Genomic DNA, 6,557 nt, shown 5'->3' with positions numbered 1-6,557 from the left:
ATTACTTGGCTCTATCTGGCTAATACTGAATAAAAATGGGGGATATAGACAAACAGGTGTGGGCTTATAGGAAATATTATGAGAAGCCTTAACCCCCTCGTTGGGACATCCTGCGTCAGTTCTAGAACTAGCAGTGGTGGTGTCCGAGGTCTGAGTAGGTTCAGGAGACCATTGCCCCCAGGGGCGAGACGTGCTCCATGCCAAATGACTAACTCCATGTTTTCCTCCACTTTTGAAAGTCATTTAAGGTTCTTAAATTATTTTTTCCTTTTTTTTAAAATTTTTCATCAATTACACTTTATTCATTCTGCATCCCCCCCATAAGCTCCTCCCTCCTCCCCTCCCCATCCCACCCTCCCTCCTCCCTCTGCTTGCATGCCACTCCCCAAGTCCACTAATAGGGGAGGTTCTCCTCTCCTTTCTGATCTTAGTCTGTCAGTTCACATCAAAAGTGGCTGCATTGTCCTCTACTATGGCCTGGTAAGGCTGTTCCCCGCCAGAGGGAGGTGATCAAAGAGCAGGCCAATCAGATTATGTCAGAGGCAGTCCCTCTTCACATTACTATGTAACCCAATTGGACTCTGAACTGCCCTAGGCTACATCTGTGCAGGGGTTCTGGGTTATCTCCATGAATAGTCCTTGGTTGGAGTATGAGTCTCTGGGAAGTTCCCTGTGTTCAAATTTTCCTGTTCTTTTTCTCTCCTTGTGGAGACCCTGTCCTGTCCAGCTCTTACTATTTCCCAGTTCTTACCTAAAATTCCATTCACTCTGCCCAACAGTTGCCCATCAGGCTCACCATCTGCTTTGATAGTCTGAAGGGCAGAGGCTTTCAGAGGCCCTCTGTAGAAGGTTCCAAGGTTGTTTCCTGTTTTCTTCTTCTTCTGATGTCCATCCTCTTTGCCTTTCCGGATGGGGATTGGACATTTTAGTTAGGGTCCTCTCTCTTGCTTAGTTTCTTTAGATGCACAGGTTTTAGTGGGTTTGTCCTATGTTGCATGTCTATATGAGTGAGTATATACCATGTGTGTCTTTTTGCTTCTGGGACAACTCACTCAGGATGATCCTTTCCAGATCCCACCATTTACTTGCGAATTTCATGATTTCCTTATTTTTCATTGCTGAGTAATATTCCATTGTGTAGATGTACCACAATTTCTGCATCCATTCTTCAGTTGAGGGGCATCTGGGTTGTTTCCAGCTTCTGGCTATTACAAATAAAGCTGCTACAAACATGGTTGAGCAAATGTCCTTTTTGTGTACTTGAGCCTCTTTTGGATATATGCCCAGTAGTGGTATGGCTGGATCTTGAGGAAGCACTATTCCTAGTTGTCTGAGAAAGCGCCAGATTGATTTCCAGAGTGGTTGTACAATTTTACATTCCCACCAGCAGTGGAGAAGGGTTCCCCTTTCTCCACAACCTCTCCAGTATGTGTTGTCACTTGAGTTTTTGATCTTGGCCATTCTCATGGGTATAAGGTGAAATCTCAGGGTTGTTTTGATTTGCATTTCCCTAATGGCTAGTGAGGTTGAGCATTTCTTTAAATGCTTCTCTGCCATTCAGTGTTCTTCTCCAGAGAATTCTGTTTAGCTCTGTTCCCCATTTTTTAAGTGGATTACTTGGTTTGCTGCTTTTCAGCTTCTTTAGTTCTTTATATATACTGGATATGAGTCCTCTGTCAGATAAAGGGTTGGTGAAGATTCCTTCCCAATCTGTAGGTGGTCGCTTTGTTTTGATGACGGTGTCCTTTGCTTTGCAGAAGTTTTTCAGTTTCATGAGGTCCCATTTATTTACTGTTGTTCTTAGAGCCTGTGCTGTTGGTGTTCTGTTCAGGAAGTTTTCCCCTGTACCAATGAGTTCTAGGTTATTTGCCACTCTTTTTTCAAGCCGATTTAATGAGTCTGGTTTTATGTTGAGGTCTTTGATCCACTTGGACTTCAGTTTTGTGCAGGGTGATAAGTATGGATCTATTTGCATTTTTCTACATGTAGACATCCAGTTAGACCAGCACCATTTGTTGAAGATGCTATCTTTTTTCCATTGTATGGTTTTGGCGTCTTTGTCAAAGATCAGGTGTCCATAAGTGTGTGGGTTTATTTCTGGGTCCTCTGTTTGGTTCCATTGATCCACCATTCTGTTTCTATGCCAGTACCATGCAGTTTTTAAAACTGTTGCTCTATAGTACAACTTAAGATCAGGGATGGAGATACCTCCGGAAGATCTTTTATTGTAGAGGATTGTTTTAGCAATTCTGGGTTTCTTGTTATTCCAGATGAAGTTGAGAATTTTTCTTTCCAGGTCTATAAAGAATTGTGTTGGTAATTTGATGGGCATTGCATTGAATCTGTAGATTGCTTTTGGTAAGATGGCCATTTTTACTATGTTAATCTTGCCAAGCCATGAGCATGGGATATCTTTCCATCTTCTCATATCTTCTTCTAATTCTTTCTTCAGAGATTTGAAATTTTTTTCATACAAGTCTTTGACTTCCTTGGTTAGGGTTACTCCGAGGTACCTATGTCATTTGTGGTGATTGTGAAGGGTATTTTTTCCCTAATTTCTTTCTCAGCCCTTTTGTCTTTTGTATAAAGGAGGGCTACTGATTTTTTTGAGTTAATTTTGTATCCGGCCACTTTGCTGAAGGTGTTTATCAGCTGTAGGAGTTCCCTTGTAGAGTTTTTGGGGTCACTCACGTATACTATCATATCATCTGCAAATAGTGATAATTTGACTTCTTCCTTTCCAATTTGTATCCCCTTGATCTCCTTTCAACTGTCTTATTGCTTTAGCAAGGACTTCCAGTACTATGTTGAAGAGATATGGAGAAAGTGGGCAGCTTTGTCTTAACCCTGATTTCAGTGGGATTGCTTTAAGTTTCTTTCCGTTCAGTTTGATGTTGGCTATAGGCTTGCTGTATATCGCCTTTACTATGTTTAGATATGTGCCTTGTATCCATGATTTCTCCAATACTTTGACCATGAATGGATGTTGAATTTTGTCAAATGCTTTTTCAGCATCTAGGGAGATTATCATGTGGTTTTTTTCTTTCAGTTTGTTAATATGGTAGATCACATTGATGGATTTCCGTATATTGAACCACCCCTGCATACGTGGGATGAAGCCTACTTGGTCATAGTGGATAATATCTTTGATGTGTTCTTGGATTCGGTTTGCAAGTATTTTATTAATTAATTTTGCATCAATGTTCATAAGGGAGATTGGTCGGAAATTCTCTTTCTTTGTTGAGTCTTTGTGAGGTTTAGGTACCAAGGTGACTGTGGCTTCATAGAATGAATTTGGTAATATTCCTCCTGCTTCTATTTTGTGGAATAGTTTGAAGTGAATTGGTGTTAGCTCTTCTTTGAAGGTCTGGTAGAATTCTGCGCTGAAGCCATCTGGTCCTGGGCTTTTTTTGGATGGGAGCCTTTTGATGACCACTTCTATTTCTTTGGGGGATATAGGACTATTTAGTTGATTTACCTGGTCCTGATTCACCTTTGGTAAGTCAAATCGATCAAGAAAATTGTCCATTTCATTTAGATTTTCAAATTTTGTGGCATATAGACTTTTGAAGTAAGTCCTAATGATTGTTTGGATTTCCTCAGTGTCTGTAGTTACATCCCCCTTTTCATTTCTGATTTTGTTGATTTGGGTGGTGTCTCTCTGCATTTTAGTTAGCCTGGTTAAGGGTTTGTCCATCTTGTTGATTTTCTCAAAGAACCAGCTCTTGGTTTCATTGATTCTTTGAATTGTTTTATTTGTTTCCAATTGATTGATTTCAGCCCTGAGTTTGATTATTTCCAGCCATCTACTCCTTCTTGGTGTGTCTCCTTCTTCTTTTTCTAGGGTTTTTAAGAGAGCCATTAGGGTGCTTGAATGAGCTGTCTTGAATTTTTTCTTGAAGGCACTTAGTGCTATGAACTTTCCTCTTAGCACTGCTTTCATTGTGTCCCACAAGTTCGGGTATGTTGTGTCTTCATTTTCATTGATTTCTAGAAAGACTTTAATTTCTTTCTTTATTTCTTCCCTGACCCAGCTGTCATTTAGTAACAAGTTGTTCAGTTTCCATGTGTGTGTAGGCTTTTTGTTATTTCTGTTATTGTTGAGGTCCAGCTTTATTCCATGGTGATCAGACAAGATACAAGGGATTATTTCAATCTTCTTGTATCTGTTGAGGCTTGCTTTGTGACCCACTATATGGTCTATTTTGGAGAAGGTTCCATGAGGTGCTGAGAAGAAGGTAAATTCTTTTGTGTTTGGGTGTAAAGTTCTGTAAATGTCTGTTAGGTCCATTTGATTCATGACCTCTGTCAGAGACATTGTTTCTTTGTTTAATTTCTGTTTTGTTGACCTGTCCTTTGTTAAGAGTGGGGTGTTGAAGTCTCCCACTATTAATGTGTGGGGATCTATATGTGCTTTAAATTTTATCAATGTTTCTTTCACAAATGTGGGTGCCCTTGTATTTGAGGCATAGATGTTCAGGATTGTGATGTCTTCCTGGTGGAATTTTCCCTTGATGAGTATGAAGTGTCCTTCCCCATCTCTTTTGATTAATTTTGGTTGAAAGTCTATTTTATCAGATATTAGAATGGCTACTCCTGCTTGCTTCTTGGGTCCGTTTGCTTGGAAAGTCATCTTCCAACCCTTTACCCTCAGGTAATGTCTATCTTTGTGTCTTAGGTGTGTTTCTTGTATGCAACAGATTGCTGGGTTTAGTTTACGTATCCATTCTGTTAATCTGTGTCTTTTTATTGGAGAGTTGAGTCCATTGATGTTGAGAGAGATTAATGAGCAGTGGCTGTTAGATCTCTTGATTTTGATGTTGGCTGTGGTCATCAGGTTGTGTGCTTGGTTGCTTTTTGTTTTACTGTAGTGGGGTTATTTACTTCCTGTGTTTTCTTGAATGTAGCTAGCTTTCTTGGGTTGTATTTTCCCTTCCAGTGTCTTCTGTAATGCTGGATTTGTTTGTAGGTATTGTTGAAATTTGTTTTTGTCATTGAATATCTTGTTTTCTCCATCTATGAGGACTGAGAGTTTTGCAGGGTATAGTAGCCTGGGCTGACATCTGTGTTCTCTTAGGGTCTGCATGATATCTGTCCAGGCCCTTCTGGCTTTCATAGTCTCTGTTGAAAATTCAGGTGTGATTCTAATGGGTTTGCCATTATATGTTCCTTGGCCTTTTTCCCTTGCAGCTTTTAGTATTTTTTCTTTGTTCTGTATACTTACTGTTTTGATTATTATGTGGCGGGAGGATTTTCTTTTCTGGCCAAATTTGTTGGGTGTTCTGTAGGCCTCATGTATTCTAATTGGCCTCTCCTTTAGCTTGGGGAAATTTTCTTCAATGATTTTGTTGAAAATATTTTCTGGGCCTTGGAGAAGGGAGTCTTCTTTTTCCTCTATACCTATTATTCTTAGGTTTTGTCTTTTCATATTGTCTTGCATTTCTTGGACGGTCTGTGTCAGGAATTTTTCGGATTTAACATTTTCTTTGAGAGATACATCGATTTCTTCCATTGTATCTTCTACACCTGAGATTCTTTCTTCCATCTCTTGTAGTCTGTTGGTTATGCTTACCTCTGTAGTTCCTGTTTTCTTCCCTAGATTCTTCCTTTCCATTATTTCTTCCATTTGTGTTTTCTTTAATTTTTCCAATTCTATCTTCAGGTCTTGAGTTGTTTTGTTTACTTCCTTCACCTGTCTGATTGTACTTTCCTGTTTTTCTTTTAGTTCCTTCAACTCTGTTTCTATCATTTCATTCAGTGTTTTAAGCATTTCCTTTCTAAAGGCCATAAACTGTTCGGTTGCAGCTTCCTCTATTTCTTTACGGATGGCAATATTCTGTTTGAGTTTATCTTCCTCTATGTCTTTACGAATCTTATTTGTTTCCTCTGTTATCATCTTCGTGAACATACTTGTTAGGTCATCTTCTTGGATTTCAGTTATGGTGGGGTATCCAGGGATACTTGCCCCTGGGTAACGGGGTTCTGGAGATGCCATATTGCTCTGTGTTTTGTTGCTTGAGCTTTTACGCTGGCCTCTACCCATTGTGTTATCTTAGGTGTTTGGGGTTATTTTCTGGTGGTTCATGGGGATCCTGTGGTGGAGAGAATCCCCTTTGCAGAAAGCTGGTTTTTCCTGAAGGATGTCTTCTCAGCTTTTTGGGTATAGTCCCTGGATGGCTGGTGTTTTTTCAGGAGTTGCTCACCTCAGGGATATAGACCTGAGTGGTAACTGTGGTCTTTGTTAGTCGAGAGGGTTCTCCTCTCACCCAGGGAAGTCCTGAGGGCAGCTGCCCTGTTTCTGCGTTTCTTGTTGTAAATTTAATGATCAGCTGCTGTGACCCAGTTGGACATCAGGCGCTCCTCTACTGTTTGGGCTTGTGTCTGGAGCACAGCTGAGTGCTGGCGCCTCGGCCCCACTAGACTGCTAGACTTTTTCTAGGGAAGGATTGGGTGATTTAGGTCAGTAGTTTCCTTCCTTCCTCGTGGATTCTCTGAAGACACGGACTCCCAGTGTCTTTTTTTGCCCTGGTGCACACTGCTCAGTGTCCGCCAGCTGG

The sequence above is a fragment of the Meriones unguiculatus genome, chromosome 5, assembly GCF_030254825.1.
Source record: "Meriones unguiculatus strain TT.TT164.6M chromosome 5, Bangor_MerUng_6.1, whole genome shotgun sequence".
Classification (NCBI taxonomy): Eukaryota; Metazoa; Chordata; class Mammalia; order Rodentia; family Muridae; genus Meriones; species Meriones unguiculatus.
The sequence above is the reverse complement of the archived record's forward strand: the minus strand, read 5'-3'. Positions refer to the sequence as shown.